The sequence below is a fragment of the Cyprinus carpio genome, chromosome B11 (assembly GCF_018340385.1).
Source record: "Cyprinus carpio isolate SPL01 chromosome B11, ASM1834038v1, whole genome shotgun sequence".
NCBI classification, from domain to species: Eukaryota; Metazoa; Chordata; class Actinopteri; order Cypriniformes; family Cyprinidae; genus Cyprinus; species Cyprinus carpio.
In genome coordinates, this window is record NC_056607.1 from 8661130 (window position 1) to 8679516 (window position 18387).

Sequence of the window (18387 nt, forward strand, 5' to 3'; positions counted from 1 at the left end):
GATAGTTATGAGAGAGAGAAACCAGAGTTGGGTGTTTTTTAAGCGGTTTTCTGTGTTGTTTTGATTAAAACATACTTCTATTAAACCAGCCTAAGGTGGTTTGCAGGTCTTATCTGATTTTAGCTAGTCTAGCTGATCTCCCAATCTGCTCCAAACCCCTATAAAACCAATAAAGGGATAGTTCAACCCAAAATTACATTTCTGTCATCATTTGCTTACCCTCATGTTGTTCCAAACCTCCATGGGCTGAACACAAAAGAAGATATTTTGAAGAATGTTGGTAAACAAAAAGTTGCTCGTAGCCATTGATTTTTTTCCATACTATGAAAGTCAATGGCTACCACTGTTTGGTTACCAAAATAGCTTCTTGTGTGTTAAACAGAAGAAAGAAACTTATAGAAACATATAGAATTTTCATTTTTGGGTGAACTAGCCCTTTAAATCAGACCATTTAAGACCAGCAAACCACCTTAGGCTTTTTTATTTTTTTTTTAAATACTGAACGGACCAACACTGGCCATTTAAAATGCTATAAACTAGTCCAATCTGGTTTGAAAAGTTCTCAAAAATATCTCAACCAGCGAGGTAATAATTTGCTCAGCCGTCGTAGCTCTCACTAACGAGATGCATCTGCATGCGCTGTACGATCCTTGACAGTCGACTCCCAGCAGGGAAGCCCTGTACCTCGGACCACTGCTTCTGTCCGGTGGCTACATCGCACACTTGCTGTAGCGTAAAGCTAATGAAGTCGTTTAATCTACCTGAATGCTCCCACAGGGGCGTCCCACTTTAATTATGTTCTTAAACGTCTCTCACATGCACTAATAGGCAGAAATGAAACATGGCACCACGTTAACAAATCCTGGTGGAAAAAGGGACCTCAGCTCAGATATTAAAATCTTCACGGGCGTAAGCTATGTAGCAAAGCGAGTCCATGATTAGATGCCGCCCCAGTTGGCACAGAGCGTAAAGAGCATTTATCTCCATTTCTGGTGCAAAAGGCTTAGCAAAACTAGTCACTTAGTTGATTAAAATGGCCTTTATTATATCTTGCCGTAATATAAAAAAAAAAAAAAAATTAATATTACAAGAGAAAGAATAATGATTTATTTTCATTAAATATGCACAATGGAGCCCAAAAGTCTAAATATTTAGCATTTATTTCTAATTGAATATTTTTTTTATGCAAAATACAAAATGTTCATAACAGATTATGGGCCAGATTTATAAACAGGGCAAATTAGCATTAGAGCACAATTCTGCAGGTGATTTTCTAACAATGCACACATTAAAGAATACAGACACCACCAGATCATTTCCATAATGACCAGCTCAATCTACCAAACGCAGTGCAAATTACCTCCTGCTTTAAGACATGCTTTTTTTTGGCATTAAACAGTGGCACAAATTTTAACAGCAAAAGATGGTTTGCACTGGCACAAGCTGCTAGTAAATCTGGCTCTATATATTTTTTAATTAAAATTATATTAAATATCTAATTCTAATATAATTACATTTGCAAATTCTATATATATATATATATGTATATGTATATGTATATATACATATACAATATATATATATATATATATATATATATATATATATATATATATATATATATATATATATATATATATATGTAGAATTTGAAAATGTAATTATATTAGAATTAGATATTTAATATATATATATATATGCATATATATATATATATATATATATATAATGAGTCATGGGGGACCCGAGAGAATTTGCAAATGTAATTGGGCTGTAATTATCTTATTGCTATTATATATATTGTAAGAATGCGAAAGATGAAAAACACTGACTTTCACTGTAGCAAGTCTAATTCATCATAGCATGTCAATTTTTTTCACATTTTGTATTTGATAGGAATAACATATTAAAAGTTTGTTGTTCAACAGGTGTTCATGTTGGTATTGTGCAACAGTCAGTGTACGGCAAAAATCCAACAGCATTTTCCTTTGGAAATATTGTGCAGCCGCATCAAATGAGACAAACTCATCTCTGTTAATGAGCATTAAATGGCTGCTAATTGTTTGATTGAATTGCTGTCACCTATCTAAGCGTGTCTAATTGAAGCACGCGGAGTGAGGCGTTTACAGTGCCTCTGACAAAAAGAAGTCATCTGAATGAGAAACTCTGATGTTTTGTGTGTGGCAATTACCAGAGAAAAGCCGAGCGTGCTTTTCTTGTTCTCTAGTCTTTACACAGACTTGATCTATCTTATGAAGTTGCTGTGATGCTGCAGCTTTGTGGATTTTTATCACACGGCCCGTTTGTTGCGTGAGAACAATGGCAATGCAAATAGGCTGATAGATAAGACATTCGGTTTTTGGATGCAAATGGGGAGGCAGGCCTGTTTTTCCACGTCTGCAGAGTTTGGTTTAAATTAACTGCAAAAAAAAAAAAAGAGGGTGCGAGAAAGAAAATCCCAATCTAAAAATCTGATTATATAACTTGTTTAATAATTTCCCCTCATTATCAACACCACACTGCCATTCACGTCCTTCCAGTGTCATTACATTGGCAAACACATGAATTTGAATCTACAGAGCTCCATAAATTATAATACAATATATGGATGGCAGCTGCATGGAATAAAGGAACATAGCTTTTGTTTGCCAACTGTTTCTCACTATGTCTGACACAGTGCCAATATTGATGGTTGGGGAGGGGGCCGAGATTTTGAGTGACACGGTGTAGCTCAGTTTTGCTGAGATAAAATTCATCCCTTTATCAGGAAAAAGCCCTTTCCTCCGCCTTTCTCTAGCACTATTCCTCCGTCCGCCCGCCTGCGTGGTGGTCTGACAGATTAAACGCCGTCACCACAATGGCATAGTTGCGTGCAGGGCTTTAATATTGTCCACTGGAGCCCCCCATTTCCTCATTTAATCCCTGTGTAATATGTTGGCCAGAAAACCCTCATGCTGTACACAATGCACGCCCAGCTAAGACACAAAAAAGCCTAATTAGTCGCCCACCCTACCACTCCGCCCCCTCTCACAAATCCTCATTCTTTCCATTTACAGCCGCAGTATCTGGTTTTGTTATCAGGGCCACCAATGTGTTGTTGGCTGCTATTGTTTTGCTTTATTTGACATATAATGTGGCTCAAATGAAACAGTAAATTACTACTTGCATGTTGGATTCGAGCCGGCAGACATATAGACACATTCTGGGTTCAATATAAGTTCTGTTGCATGCAGCCGATTGCCACTATCTGGACTCTTCTGTCAGTAAAAAATGAAAAAAAAAAAAAAAACATGTTTAACACAATACTTTTACAAAGACAATAAGCAGTGTAATGCAAATAATGTAAAATGTCAGGACCAGGTAACTTTTGCATGACACATGGAAAAATAGCAGAACGAGACTGTTTAGTAGTGGACTTTTAGATAACAAAGTTCATCCATAGAAACTTTTCCCCCTTTTTCAATAAAGGAAAAAAAAAATATGTACACAATAGTTCAAAAGTTTTTGAATGAAGTTTTAAAAATGGACATATGCTCACCATTTATGCATTTTTAATATATAAATAATACATTAAAACAGTAATTTTGTGAAATATTATTTACAGTTTCAAATAACTTTTCTATTTTAATATATTTTAAAATGTAATTTATTCCTGCGACACAAAGCTGAATTTTCAGCATCATGTCTTCAGTGGCACGTGATCCTTCAGAAATCATTCTAACATGATAATTTGCTGCTCAAGAAACATTTCTGATTATTACATTTTTTAACAGAAGTGTACATGCATTTCTATTATTAGTATTACACATCTTACATAATAATGAAAAATAAAAAAGTGCCTTAACTATAAACATTTTTTTAATAAATGGTAAATTAGCTACAAATGCTAATAAAGATATAGTTCAACATTTGCATTAAATCTGAAATATTCCTTCAAGAATGTGTCTAAATGTCTTGCATCGTGAAAATCCTTGAGCAGTATCCTTGTTTTCTCAGGTTCTGTAAATGTATCTCTGTTCTCAGCCTAATAAAATATATATAAATATAAATCTGACACCTTAGCAAAGGTCTTTTTTAATGTTGTGACAACAAATCTCCCTGTTAATACATTTATACGGCTGATTTATTATATTGTATGAGCACAGATGGTGTCCTCCTCAACTCCTTAAAAAATATGGGGAAAAAAGCATAACCATTAATATCCTTCCCTCAACTTCAAAAAGTTATATCAAACACTCGTGCCACGTAAAACCGATCTGTGAGATGTGCATAACAGTGAACAGAGGCCTAAAACAACACAGATGACACATGCAAATAAATAACTTACAGTATGTGCAAAGCCAGTTCATCACATCTCTCAAACAGCATCATATTTTCACCTGGTTGTCAAGTCTATGAGATCAAACATACAGCTGGAGGTCTATTAAGTGTCTATGTGACATAAATCCATAAACTGATTGGCTGCTTTCAGACTTATGATCTAATGCAATATATATTAAAACTCTACAGCTCTCTTTATTTCCTTTTCATTCGATTGTATGCTTTCAGAAAATAAATATCATTATCTAAGATTGACAGACTAAAGCGTTCTGAAATTCCCTTACGCCAGCGGGCTGCCGATGTGTCGCCTCATGAAAGCCAGCGAGATGCCTAACAATCACTAGCACACACTAGATTGTATGGAGGAGTTTATAATTATAATCTGTGAGAGCAAGAAAAGTGGAAATTGGTGGCTTGGATTGTGAAAAGCTGGCCTCTTCAACAATGTACAGTAGCTTTTGATTGGCTTTGAAATCATCTTATGTCAGGAAATGTTACGAAGTCAGATTTGTAAGCTTTTTACAAAACTCAACGACGAACAAAAGACTTGAATAAACAACTCTGAACTCTGAGCCCTTCAGAATAAAGAAACACTATTTCGTCTTGGGCAACACATGGCATTCTTGTTAAGCTTCAATTTGTGCCCTTGCAATTTCTTCAGCGTATTATTAATGCTAGACAACACAGGCGTGCCAAAGATGTATTATGTTACATATATATAGTAATGTCCAACACTACTTGTTTGAGTAATGTCCCACTAAGGTCTCAGTGAGTGAAAACTGGCAATCAACATCAATGGTATAGCAATAACAAACATGGCCGCGTAGTACAAACATAAAATGAAATTTTGCAGTGAAATGTACACTTTCAACAGACAATGAATACCCACTTTAAACAGATTCAACTTTTACGGTGCGAGCGATGCTGGGTAACCATCAGTGCCATAATATATTACAGTGCTTGTTTTAGGTTAACAACAAACTATCACATATTTTTTTGATGAATAGAAAGTTCAAAAGAACAGAATTGAGTTGAAATTGAAACGTATACACATACGTGTGTGTATAGATATAGACTACATTAGTGTTATTTTAGCATCACTGACATACTATTATAGCTTTTGCTAATATTTTTATCATATATATTATATATAATACGTTACTATTTTAATGTTAAGCATATCATAAAACAATTAATATTATTAATATTTTCAAATGTTTAATTATTTTATTGTCTAATCCTCATTACAGCACCACAGCAATTATTATTATTATTATTTAAATAAATAAATACATTTATATTTCTGCTTTGATACTAATTTCACTTTAAGTAAATCTGTTGTGTGTTTTTGTCATTGACATAAAATATGTCTATACGATTTTTATTTCAGTTTTAGTTTTAGATATTTTAGGTGAAGCTATTAAAACTGAAATTAATGCTTCATTTATATTCATATATTTAGCAAGGACACATCAAATTAGCCAAAAAAGTGGAAATAAAGACATTTAAAATGTTACAAAAAGATTTCTATTTAAAATCAATGCTGTTTTTCTAACATATTCAGGGATTCCAAATAGGATACAATTTGTATTTTAAAGCCTTAGAAAAAAATCTGGCCAATGCTGCTGAAAGTCCCCAATGATCACATATGATCTCTGACACATACAACTCAGGTACAAATAAGAACAGGAAATACAGGCTTTTCAATCCCCGACTGTAAATATGACCTGAGACCTCTGGAGCCCACAGTACTTTCTGATTGTTAACCCCAGCACAGCATCATCATGGTCCTCCAAACACAATTGTTTTGCATAGAAGCCTGTTTACAAGCGCTCATGAATAAGTTAGCCCACAGCGGCGGCCGAACATGTGGGGAAGACGCTCTCCCTTGAATCTAAGTATGTTAAATCAAGTTACCAAATGGAGTGGATTTGACAAGGCTCTTGCTACCTCAATGAGCATGAACTATCTCATCTCCTCTGAAATGGATATTTTCCCTACATTTTCACGCTGGACCGGAAAGCCCGGGAGCAATGGCTGGCAATGGAAACCCAAACTGAAGCTGACAGGCAAGAGACGTGAAGCTACCGCTCTGTTTTTGATCGACACTTAAAATCCATCGCTTGACTCTCGGTCAAAGAAAAAACGGGAAGCCTTTTGACATTTTCTATTGCGACGACATGCAATCCTTGCACGGTGGTCTGCACCCAAGGCTTTGAGTGTGGACCGGGGTTTTTTTGTTGTTTTGTGGTGTCCAAGAGCAGCCCAGTTTGCTGTGCCGGGTTTGTCCCTGAGATGTGCGTGACTGGAGGAGGCCGCGTTCGCCGAGAGAATTAGCACAGCGACCCAGTTTAGAAACCGAAAGCCTGACTGTGGCTCAGACACTTAACCTTTACTGACACGCGCAGACAGTGGCAGCACTTTAGAAAGGAGGCAGACGAAAAGGAAATGGATTGCTGTGAGTGCTATTAGCCACAGATCGAGCAGAAAATTACCTGACAAACTATGAGTTTGAGACGGTTTGAGTAATATGGTCAAAACAGAATGCCGCGGTACTGGCAACATGAGGAAAATTGAATTACTAACTGTAGCTGAGGGGCTAAGGACTGTAAGGTGCTAGCTGTTGCTAATGAGGTGAAGCTGGTCCGGGTGTGTCGGTAAGAACACCAAAGTCGGAGAAGGAATCCAGTTTAACAGATTTATTTATACAAGCATATGAAGAGGGGGAGCCAGATCCTAATGAGCTGTATTAAACAGTGCTCTCTGTGCACAGATCGAAGATGAGCATGTATATGGGTACTAAGTGGTATCGTCTTTGCTGTATGTCCTGAGGAGTGTCAGCATATGAGTGTGTGGTCTGTAACAAACAAATAAAAGATATGCTCTAACAAACAATGCTTCTTTCTTATCACAATCACACTCATAACAACATAAATGGCATTAAAAACTATTGGCTTCCCCAAACATCAACACACAGTGTTGCCGTTGAATACAGCAGAACATGAAACATAATCCACAGCTTACATGTATAATAATTATACACAATTACACATAATTACACTGTACTGGATGAAACTCAAATACTTCTATACTTCACATTAGCATCCACTTTCGTGTCATAACTCTCTCCATCTCTATCTCAGCAAACAGTAATCAACTCGGCTTGAGTAACAGTGGAATCTATAGTACTCACTTTCTCTCTGGACGCACACAACTTTAAACACTCATAGGAATATAACGAAGATCAAAACTGAATTTAGTCAGGGAATTTCACGGCTCGTTCTCTCTGAAGATGACGGCTGATGCGCGACTGGATCGCGGTGCGCGCGCACTCTGAAGCACCCCACCGTATGAGCTGCGTTCCGTCAAAATAAGAGTCCCCGCAACCGGGACGAGAGCGCTCTTATCCATCCACGTCGTAAATCAGTGTCATTAGTGAGACTTTCACACAGCCGCCCCCAAATTGCATGCAATTTGCTCCTGAGAAAGGCTCACTGCTCAGCCGCTTCCATAGGCACTACGATGGAATCCATTATGAATCTGGGATAGCTGGAAGGGCAATGAGACGGGCAACTGGTCTGGTGTAGACTTTGTCCTTGATCCGGACATCGGCTGACCTTACACAACCATCAACACTCTGATGTACCTTAGTCACTCTGCCGACTGGCCAAAGAGCCCTGGGAAGCTGTGGGTCCATCATCAGAACAACAGAGTTGACTGCAAGATCCACATTGGTGGTATGCCACTTCTGTCGAGGCTGCAGGGTGGGTAAGTAGTACCTGATAAACCTAGACCAGAAGTGGTCTGCCAAGACCTGACAGTGCCTCCATCTTCTCCTACTCAAGCCTTCACTTTTGTTGTATACCACCTGGGGCAAAGCACCATCTAGCCGCCCCATCAAGAGGACGTTCGGAGTGATTGCATCCAGATCTGCTATATTGGCTGAGGTATATCCCAGTGGCTTTGTGTTCAGTATCGCCTCGACTTCCAACAAGACGGTACGGAGTACTTCTTCAAAGACTGGCTGAGCTCCTATAACTGTATACAAAGCAGATTTGACTGATCTTATCTCTCGCTCCCATGCCCCACCAAAATGGGGTGCTGCTGGGGGGTTGAGGTGGAAAGTAATCTTCTGCTTCGCTAGAAGTTGCTGAAGCTCTGAGGATAGACCATTAAATGTCTCACGAAGCTCTTTCTCTCCTGCCTTGAAATTTGTGCCCTGATCCGAGTAGAGTTCAGCTGGCGTACCTCTACGGGCAATGAATCTCCTGAGGCTCATTAGAAATGAGTCTGAATCCAAGCTGTGTAAGAGGTCCAGGTGCACCGCTCGTGTGGTGAGACATTTGTAAATAATGCCCCATCTCTTCTCAGAGCGGCGTCCCAACTTCACCTGGAAAGGCCCAAAACAGTCCACACCCGTGGAATAGAAGGCTGGCTTATATAAACGCAGACGGGCCACTGGTAAGTCTGACATCTTGGGCACCGATGGCTTGGCCTTCCATCTCCTACACTCCTTACAGAGATGTTGTATATGATGAATTGCCTCTCTCCCGCGCAGTATCCAGAAAGTGCGACGCATTTCTGCGTAAACCCGTTCAGGTCCAGGGTGACAGAGACGAGTGTCATAGTCCTGTATAAGGAGCTTGGTGGCTGAATGACTGGGATCCAGGACGATCGGGTGTTTAAAAGCAGAATCGAGAGCTTCAGCCCGCCGCAATCTACCACCAACACGTATGATCGCATCTTCAGGGTCTAACTCTGGGGACAAGGTAAGTAGTCGACTACTATTTGGTACTGACTTGCCCTTCTTGAGGTGGAGCAGTTCTTCTGGGAAGCAGTCCTGCTGGATTCTCTTGTAGATGATCATTTCTGCTTGATGGTAGTCTGAAGCAGTAACCTCACTACCCAGTCCTGCCGCCCCGTGAAGCTCACGCACCGTAGCCTCAACCAGATCCTTCCAAGTGTGTTGGCCACCCTGTAAAGAACATGGCCAGTCACCGTTAGTCACAATACCACAGGAAACTGACTTCCTGTACTCTGACAAATCTGAATCAGGCAGCCTAGGTAATTGCGATGGCCATTCGTGGGGTCCCTTGAGGAGGAAAGGGGGCCCTTGACTCCAGTGATTAGGCACGGCGAGCTCCCCAAGAGTCTTACCCCGCGTGACATCATCGGCTGGATTCAGTGAGGAGTCCACATACCGCCAGGCACTGGGTTCCGTGAGCTCCTGTATTTCAGCTACACGTGTGCCCACAAATACCTTGAAACGGCACGACTCCGACTGCAGCCAGGTAAGCACCGTAGTTGAATCACTCCAAAGTATAGTCTTATCAATCTTCAAGGTCAGCTCCCCTTCCAACATCTTTGCCAGTTGGGCTGCTGTTAGAGCACCGCAGAGCTCAAGACGTGGAATGGAGTGTCGTCGCCGGGGAGCGACTCTTGATCTCGCTGCCAGGAAGGACAGGTAGACTTGGCCTTGGGCATCCTCGGTCCGCAGGTAAGAAACAGAGCCATAGGCTTTCTCCGACGCATCGCTGAATATGTGGATCTGTCTAGAGACAACCGTTTGACCCACGTGAGCTGGAACATAAGATCGAGGTAAGGTTATGCGAGGCAACAGATGGAGTTCGTCTTCCCACTCTTTCCAAGCTAACTGGAGCTCCTGAGGAAGAAGGGGGTCGTCCCAGTGACGGTGCTTATCCCACATTCTTTGGACAAGCAACTTGGCGCGGGTTGTGTAGGGTAATATGAAACCCAGAGGGTCATACTGCCGAGCTAGAACTTTATACACATTGCGCATAGTCAGTATGCCATAGTCCAGTGGGCGGCTCTTATACCCCAAGATGTCTGATTCCCAATGCCAACTAAGTCCAAGAGTTGATTCAGACAGACCTGTGTCATCATGTGAGAGCCAGCGCTCCATACTGTCCGACCTTGCTTCCTTTGGCAGATGTCCGATGGCACTCGGGATGTTACATGCCCACTGACGGATCTCAAATCCACCCGATGCCAGAGTCTCCCTGAGTTTGTCAACCAATCCTCTGGCTTCAGCTGCAGTTGACACGCTCTGAAGGCAATTATCAACGTAGAAACAGCGTTCTACAGAGTCTCTGACACCATCCCCTGGAACACTGTGATCTCTAGCATGCCGTTGAAGAGCAAAGGTGGCACAACAAGGTGAGCAGGTGGTACCAAAAGGCAGAACTTGCCATTCGAAGGTATCAGGGGGATCCTCTCGCTTCATATCTCTCCACACAAACCTGAGAAGTGGCCGGTCTTCTGGCAGAAGCTGGACTTGGTGGAACATACCCCTGATATCTCCACTAATTGCTACTGCTTGTTGCCTAAAGCGCAGCAGGACCCCAAGAAGAGATGCGCCCAAGGTCGGTCCTGGAAGAAGGGCATCATTCAGATTCAGTCCACGATACTGGTAGGAACAGTTGAAAACAAGCCGGTTCTTCCCATTATGGCTAACTAGGTGATGAGGTATGTACCATGATTCACCAGTCATTGAGATCTCATCTGGGCCCAACTTCTTAACAGCTCCTGATTGTACCAGCTGATTTACTGCCTCACAGTAAGCTTTGGCACGTTGAGGATCCTTAGCCAATCTTTTCTCTGTACTCCTCAAGCTCAGTAGAACCGCCTCTTTGGATGCGTGGAACAGGGGCATATCTTGTTTCCGTAGCAACGGAGTAGCATACCGAAAGATGCCAGCAACTTCTACCCTCCTTGTCTTTGCCTCCAGGTGCTCTATTGCCTCCTTGTCTTGCTTCGATCTCTCTGCCATCTTGTCCCTCTGAAAAGGCAGCACATCCATCTGCCAGAGTTTCTCAACATTTCTCATCAACTCTGTTGTCTGCGGTGAAACACTGGTAAGGAGGCACTGTTCTGCGCATGCTATCCACTGGATGAGGTGAGTCGGTCCCTGAAGCGTCCAACCCAGTCTTGTACGGATAGCTGCCGGTCCCCCTGGAGGGCCTAACCTCACTGGCTCGACTGGAGTGAGCAGATGGGGGTGATCCGCTACTATCAATACAAGTGGCTTGACATGCTCGAATGGTTCAATAGGGAGGTCTGCCAGATGCTTATATTTCCTCTTCAACATGGAGATGGGATATGAGTGATCAGCAAGACTGAGACGCTGTGAGGTGAACGCCTCGGCTACCTGAAAACTTCTTCTGGGATGTGCAAGGGGTGATATGCAGAATGAGACGGATGATCCCTTCAAGGTTTGGACATCCTGTCGTATTGTGCGAAGGACAAGATCCTCTTGTCTACCTTGCAAACCAAGTCGGTCAACAGCTTCTGGAAGGAGCATTGTGCGTTCCGATCCATCATCCAATACCGCGTAGGTGTCAAGAGTTCGGTCCTTGTTCCGAAGAAGCACTCTCACAACCTTTAATAGGACACGAGTGGAAGTTGATGGCCGATCCAGGTAAAGAACCTCGGTACCGTTGTTCACTAGACAACTCTCTACTTTGGGTGGCTCTGCAGTGGGACGGGTGTTCACACTGTGGAGAACTCTCAAGTGCTTTCCTTGGCACAGGTCACAGAGTCTTTTGAGGTCGCACTGTGCAGCTAGGTGGGCCCTCCCACATCTCCAGCATCTTTTATTTACCTTGATCCACTCTATGACTTCCTCCCTTGTGAACTTCTGAATGGCTGGGCACTTATTCAGAAAATGTTCTGAACTCTCACAATATGGGCAGTACGGCTTTATTTTGCCTCTCCTTTTGAAATCTGAGGAACTCTGACCATCTTGCTTTGTGGCCTTACTACCTCCAGAGCTCTCTGCCCCATGTAGCACGGTAGCCGCTGATCTACTGTGTCGCTTCTCAGCTTTGTGGCTCAGTGACCCTTGGACTCGGGTGTCAGATAGGGTGTCATAACTTTGACACCACAACTCATACTGGAGCCACTCTGCTAAGTCAAGCAGGTTATGAGTAGAGCCAGGTCGATGGAACATCTGACGTCTGAAATTTGCCCTCAACTCAGGCGGAAGTTTCGTGAGCAGCCGTGCAACGTGTGAGCCGCATCTCAGCTCAACTTCTCCATCAGAGCCCAGGGTCTTTAACATGCCCACTAACGACTGAACATGCAAAGCAAACTTCTCAAAGGCTGCTGTATCACCCTGCCTTATCTCTGGTGAGTCCATGACAGCAGCAATCCTCTTTAAGGCGACTTGATGTGGCTGCCCGAACTTCTCATTCAATGCGGCCATTGTGTCTGAGTACGGCGTATGCGAATTGATGTATGAGTCGGCTATAAGGCAAGCCTCCTCCAACCTCAGATGGTCCACGAGAACCTGATATTTGAAGAGCTCAGTGGCATCCCTTGGCAACAGATTCATTAGGGCAAGCTTCAGGCGGGAGAATTCCATGGGGTCCCTATGGATGAAGAGGGGAATTTTCGGCGTTGGCCCATGGTATTCTTTTTCCTTCACCATAGCTGATAAAGGCTGGTATGGTATGTCTTGAGAGGGGGTACGATGAGTCATGTGAGGTCCTGGTATGTGTTTAGGTAAAGGCCCAGATTTAGCCGAGTCCATAACAGGAGGAGAGCTGATGCCTGGTGAGTAAAAATGCGACCCGTGAGTCAGAGGCTGAGTATCATGAAACTTCCTAGCTGGTGGTCTCTTAGGGGTTGAAGACAGATTACTTCTAGTTGCTGAGTTAGATACAGCACTATCTCTGATTAGCTGGAGTTCCTTCATCATTCTATCTATCATTGTGACCATCTGGGTCTCCTCACCCTCTGGAGGCATTGATGGTGGTTCAGCAAAGGGCCATGGTGGAGGCGGTAGCCAGTCGTCATACTCCTCTTCTTCCCTTCGGGTCGGAAAGTGATCCTTTATAGGAGGGGGTGGTACTGGCCACGATTCTTGTCGTGCTCCCTGCTCTGTCCTAACTGAGGCTACCGGAGAATGCATTTCCCTCTGAATACTCCAAAGCTGTGCATGGCCGCTCTGCCTTTTCTCTTCTGATCGGCATAATGATGTGTTCTCTCTTCGCATCTCATACAGCTCATTTTCGTCTCTTGCAAAGGGTGTCGGAGTGTCTGTCCACTCTGCACGTCGGCCAGTTGAACGTGTATCATAGCTGGGAGAGTAGTCTTCATCATGCTCACTAATATCAGACTCCCACTGAACCTGACGAGGGGACCTTGTGACATGTGTTCTTTCAGCGGGCATCATCATAGCCGCTCCCTCATGGTGAGAGCTCCACCCCTCTAGATCATGCATATGCTGTAACAAACTTGTACAAGATGAGACGTGTCTGTGGTCTCACTGGACCAACCTCATAGTCCTCAAGATACTGTGGCGGTCTCCGCTGCCTCTTAGGTCGAGTCGATGGGACCCAGGATGCTTCACCATTTTGTTGCATGTTCCCGGAGCAGCTTGTATCCGGCTCGAAGGACCAAAATGTAGCTGAGGGGCTAAGGACTGTAAGGGACTAGCTGTTGCTAATGATGTGAAGCTGGTCCGGGTGTGTCGGTAAGAACACCAAAGTCGGAGAAGGAATCCAGTTTAACAGATTTATTTATACAAGCATATGAAGAGGGGGAGCCAGATCCTAATGAGCTGTATTAAACAGTGCTCTCTGTGCACAGATCGAAGATGAGCATGTATATGGGTACTAAGTGGTATCGTCTTTGCTGTATGTCCTGAGGAGTGTCAGCATATGAGTGTGTGGTCTGTAACAAACAAATAAAAGATATGCTCTAACAAACAATGCTTCTTTCTTATCACAATCACACTCATAACAACATAAATGGCATTAAAACTATTGGCTTCCCCAAACATCAACACAATGTTGCCGTTGAATACAGCAGAACATGAAACATAATCCACAGCTTACATGTATAATAATTATACATAATTACACTGTACTGGACTGGATGAAACTCAAATACTTCTATACTTCACATTAGCATCCACTTTGTGTCATAACTCTCTCCACATCTCTATCTCAGCAAACAGCAATCAACTCGGCTTGAGTGACAGTGGAATCTATAGTACTCACTTTCTCTCTGGACGCACACAACTTTAAACACTCATAGGAACATAACGAAGATCAAACTGAATTTAGTCAGGGAATTTCACAGCTCGTTCTCTCTGAAGATGACGGCTGATGCAAGACTGGATCGCGGCGCGCGCGCACTCTGAAGCACCCCACCGTATGAGCTGCGTTCCGTCAAAATAAGAGTCCCCCGCAACCGGGACGAGAGCGCTCTTATCCATCCACGTCGTAAATCAGTGTCATTAGTGAGACTTTCACACATTAATATTTAATTTCACTGCAACACCCATATTTTAAACACTTAGCATGTTTTTCTTTTTACTAAATCCAAATATTTATATTAAAATATTACACTTTTTAAAAATATAACACTTACATCATTAACACGCAGTACGCATGATGAACTTACAAGAAACAACAATTTTACAGTGTTTATTAATCTGATGTAAATTCATAAATATACTTCTGCTCATTGTTAATTCATGTTTGTCCATTAAACATGAGCTTATTATACAACTTTAATGCTAAAAAAGCATTAGCATGTGGAGAAATTAACATTCTAGACACTAACCTAGAAAATAAATGTTGTAAATCTACAGTTCATTGTTATTTCATGATACCTAATGCATTAATTAATGTTAATAAATTAAACCCTGTATTATTAAGTGTATAAATCAAAATACTTGAAACAGCACAAATTTCTCAGGAGAGATCATTGGCTAGCAGCCGGTTTACTCCTTGTTTCTCTGGGTATAAAAAGTATTTTTTTTTTTTTTTTTTTTTTTTTACTTTTGGAGCCTTTGAACTATAGCCAACTATAAAAAATAGTAAACTGTACTCTGCTAAAATAGAAATCCACATATTTTTGGAAGTGTACAGTACATTCAGGTGAGGGCAAAGTCAGTTCAAGGGGACAAAGTAAAAGTTTTGTGTGTGTGTTTAGAAGTTGGTCTGAATAAAACAAACTTTGAGGGCCAAAGGCAAACATCGTTACAAGGTTGGCTTTGATTTAGCTGCCCGTGTGTTTGTGTGTGTGTGTGTGTGTGTCCCGTGTGCCCTACTGCAGGGTCAAACACACACATAGATTAATTTATTCAAAAGGCATATTAACAAAATCTCTGCTGAGTTAAAGGTGTCCTTGTAACCGGGCTTACAGGGACCTTCTGCCTGCAATAAATCACTCCAAAAACATCCATAATCTAAAGACAATTATCAGCAAGATAAATCTGCTGCCATTGAAAACTTTGGGCCATATTTCATCAGAGGAAATTGGCAGCTCAAACCACAGGGAAACAAACTTGTTTAGCGGCACATATCTGATTTCGTTCATCGGACATTGCTTATTTTGTCTCCCTCTCGATTTTTCACTTTCCACTCTTTTCTTATCATCACTAAATCATTGGTAATGATGCTCCTGTGCAATTTCTTAGATTTTCTCTCACTCTTACATCTCTCTTGAATAATAACACGTTCATTTAAATACTCATCACCCTTATCTCTCTGCTTAAAATGTCTCTCTTCCTTCCTCATTGGTTTCACAGATTGACATTCAGATAAAGATTGAGAGACAAGGGCTGGTTGGGACGATTTTCATTCTTTGTTGAATCTCTTGTGGAATAATCATTAAAGGAACAGTTCACTCAAAAATTTAAATTTGCTGATAATTTACTCACCCTCAGGCCATTAATTTATGGACTGGAGTGGTGTGGATTATTTTTTTTTTATTGTGTTGTTTTATGTAGTTTTTTGGTTTTGTTTTTTTTTGGGTTATTGTTCACTGCAGAGGATCCATTGGTGAGCAAGTGATGTAATGCTAAATTTCTCCAAATCTGTTCACCTACATCTTGGATAGCACAAGGATGAATACATTTTCAGCAAATTTTCATTTTTGGGAGAACTATTACTTTAAGACAACACAACTAGGTGCAAAACAAACCTTTAAGTATCAGTTCATCATTTACTCACCGTCATGTTTTTCCAAATTCGTTTGTCTTTCTTTCGTGGAGTGCAAAATTTGTTATTTTGCAGACTATCCAAGCTGCTCTTTCCCATCCAATGAAAGTAAATGGTGTCCAAGGCTGTAAAACAAATTTTTCAATGCAAGATTTTCAGTCTGTGCAAAAGTCTGGACACAGTTGACTTCATTTATATTTCTCATGACCCTTTGATTTAAAAGCTTTTGCTTAAATGCTTCAAATATGTTTTGTAGGTGTGCATATGTATATTTACTTGTTTGCTTGCTTCACATACACTGAAAAAAAGATTTTAAAACAATTTTCACTTGCAAAGAAATGTGAAGTGTACATAATTAATTAATTGATTTGACTGAAATTGTATTTTCTGTAAAAAATCTTTTATCTACTTTGAAAAATTATTTTTATAGTAAACATTAATTTATTTTGTCTTGCTATCAAGCGCCTTAATTGTGTTTTGACAGCCTGATTACTGTATGTCAGTTAGTAATGCTATTTTAATCCAGTTAGTAAAATGAATGTGTATTAGATCAGATCTGTGTTTGTTTGTGTGCTTTGTTAATAAATTAAGTGCAAATGTCAGTCATCTGGGAGGAAAGCTTGAATATCCAGGTGCTGCAAAAGTATAAAGCCACATTCAGCCCTAAATAGCTCAAAATGATCGGAGAGAAACGAGGAAATGAGAGACAGTGTGTCTGCGACTGCGTAGGTGTTACAGGCAGACGAGAAGAGACAGCAGGTAAAAATTATAATGACAGCGAAACACATCTGAATCATCCGCCAAATCAATCTGAAGATCACTCCCAGCTCTTTTCCTCCCACACATGCATGCATACACTTTCTTCACAATGATTCACACACATGCAAGATCCAAATTTTTCAGTCCAGACCTTGCAATGATACAAACTTCTTAGATGATAAAACAATAAATCCATTAAGATAAAAAAGAACATGTCCGTAGAGAGTTAATGTGATGAACTACAGTAGAGCTGAGGTTACTCTAAGTCACCTGTTTGAACTAAAAATGATGAAGAGAGATGAAGTTAGTTTTGAGTAAATGATCAGCACAGCATTCAGAAACTCCAAACACACAAAAAAACATCAATGCTAATGGTTTTCTGGAGCTAGAAAAGTCAGTCTGCCTTTTATTCTCGCACTAGTAAACAGCGCCACCATGTGTACAAAACTGCTACACCATTCAAAGCAATAGAACTGCTAAAGTTGAATAAAATAAATAAATATCTGCATTCAACCTTTTTACATATTCATCCCTTCAAGAATTAACAATATGAGAGAACTTATACATTTGACTGTCTGCTTTACAGTGTGGGAATGAATATGTTATTGAATTGGTTATTATCATTAACTAAAACTATTTAAAACATTTTTGTTAATTGAAATAAATGTGAAATAAAAGAAAACAGAAGTATTATATGAAAAATTTAATCTAAGTGAAAATTTGAAATATTGCCTTGTCAACTAACTGAAAGTTGAAGCACTAAAATTAAAAAGGGAAATCAATAAAAACTCAAACTGAAATGAAAATACATTAAGCTAAAATAATATAAAAAATAAATAATAATAAAAACAGCAAACACACATGGCAAAATTACTACATATACTAATAATACAACTAATAATAATAGTAATAAAGTAAAATAAAAAACTGAAAATTTAGATAAATTAAGAATTTATCATATATTCTTTTTATGATATTATTTTCTAACTATACCCTAATCTTTATTATTTATTATCAGTATTACTTTAGTATTATTAGTATTACTTAAAAATGGAAAAAAAGAGAAGCTGGGTTATTTTTTTAACTCAAATGCTGGGTTCAGCCTGTTGGGTCAATTTATCTAACCAAGCATGTGTTCTGTCCAATATTAACCCAGCTGTGGGTTGCCAAATAACCCAAGTTGGTTTGTTTTAAACCCAGCATTTACATACAATAACATATATATATATAAAAGAGATAGAGAAAGAGATGTAAAAAAAAAAGTTTGAATGGAAAGACAAAAAAGTATGAAATGTATATATAAAAGTAAAAACTAATTTTAAATATTAATAAT

General features: G+C 40.4%; 1 protein-coding gene and 1 long non-coding RNA gene across 2 annotated transcripts in view; both read right to left on the bottom strand.

The window, feature by feature from the left end:
- LOC109099871 (ephrin type-A receptor 8-like) overlaps positions 1–18387 on the bottom strand; it is a 109197-nt gene that overhangs the window by 26611 nt on the left and 64199 nt on the right. The gene's annotated exons all lie outside the window — the stretch shown is intronic.
- On the bottom strand, positions 6925–8496 carry LOC122138879. Its single transcript, XR_006155856.1, has 2 exons — positions 7514–8496; positions 6925–7177 (listed from the first exon to the last, which is right to left on the bottom strand). It is a non-coding gene; the product is annotated as an uncharacterized LOC122138879 (long non-coding RNA).